Source organism: Rhincodon typus, chromosome 11 (genome assembly GCF_021869965.1).
Source record: "Rhincodon typus isolate 14 chromosome 11, sRhiTyp1.1, whole genome shotgun sequence".
NCBI lineage: Eukaryota > Metazoa > Chordata > Chondrichthyes > Orectolobiformes > Rhincodontidae > Rhincodon > Rhincodon typus.
This window is the reverse complement of record NC_063342.1, coordinates 74,376,084-74,377,222: the sequence shown is the minus strand read 5'-3', so window position 1 is coordinate 74,377,222 and position 1,139 is coordinate 74,376,084. Positions and strand designations below refer to the sequence as shown.

The 1,139-nt window shown below is 56.5% G+C and overlaps 1 protein-coding gene across 1 annotated transcript in view; it reads right to left on the bottom strand.

The window, feature by feature from the left end:
* The window catches only part of ap1s2 (adaptor related protein complex 1 subunit sigma 2), a 20,450-nt gene extending 20,002 nt beyond the window's left edge, over positions 1 to 448 (bottom strand). The window contains exon 1 of the mRNA XM_020513609.2: positions 333 to 448. The gene's annotated coding sequence lies outside the window, so the exon portion shown is untranslated. The remainder of the gene's footprint in view (positions 1 to 332) is intronic.
* Between the last annotated feature and the right edge of the window lie 691 nt (positions 449 to 1,139).

Here is a 1,139-nt window from a genome sequence, read left to right as displayed (position 1 = left end):
GGGAGGCGGAAGTGGATAGGGGCTGGGGGAAGGGAAGTGGATAGGGGCTTGGGGGGGGGGGGAGTGGATAGGGAGAGGATGGGGTAGGGGGAAAGAAGTGCGTGTTGGGGGAAAGAAGTGCGTGTTGGGGGAAAGAAGTGCGTGTTGGGGGACAGGTGGGGAAGATGTTCTGGGTCGCGCGCTCTCTCTCTCTCGGACAGGCCTCGGGTTCCAGCTGTTTCCCACCCGCCTTCCAACAACAACCTCGGCCCCGGTACTGGAGCATCCCCACGGAGCCCGGGAACCTCACTCCCGTCCACCCCCACCATGCCTGTTTCCCGGCTCCCCCTCACCTTCGCCCTCTCTCCGGCCGTTACCGCCCAGGACCCGCTCTCCGCACGCCCTCCGCCCTCCGCATTAGACCCGCCTCAAACACCGCCTTCTCCCTCGTCATTGGTAGACGGGCGGAGACGTTGCCCGGGTCTCTGCGCAGTGAGTGGCTAGATCCCACGTCAATCGGTGCCCCGCGGCGGCAAGTGCGGCTATAATTGGGCAGCTTCCACGTCTATCTCCTTGATGTGCCACGCCCACAATTCCTGACACGCCGATTGGCTGCGACCACGAGCAGTAGGGCTGTCAATCAACTGCTGGCTCCGCCCTGCAGGGGAAAGAGGCAAGTTTATGTTGTGTGGGCCGTAGACATAACTGAGCAAAACCTCACTCCCTCAGCAAATCTTCCTCTCCCTGAACAGAACTGTCACTTAACAAAGCCTTCCTCACTCAGCGAAACCTGAAATCGGTCGGCAACACCATCTCTCAGTCAGTAAAATATTCACTCCCTCAGCAAAACCTCAACTCACTGAGCAAGTTCTCCACCCCTACATCACAGACATCCACCCTAATCAAAAATGGTCACTTACTGAAAAAAAATCTCCACTCCAGCGCAAGGAACATCCAACTCCCTCCAGCAAAATCTACAGTTCCTGACCAAAAACTTCAACCTCAGCAAAATATCCACTCCATCACCAGAATGCCCATTTCATCATCAAAAATTCCATCCCTCACCAAAATCTTCACCCCCCCCACCCCCATCAAATCTCCACCCTCTCTCCAGAAACATTCTCTTCCTCACCATCAACCCCACTTTCTGACCACAGCAT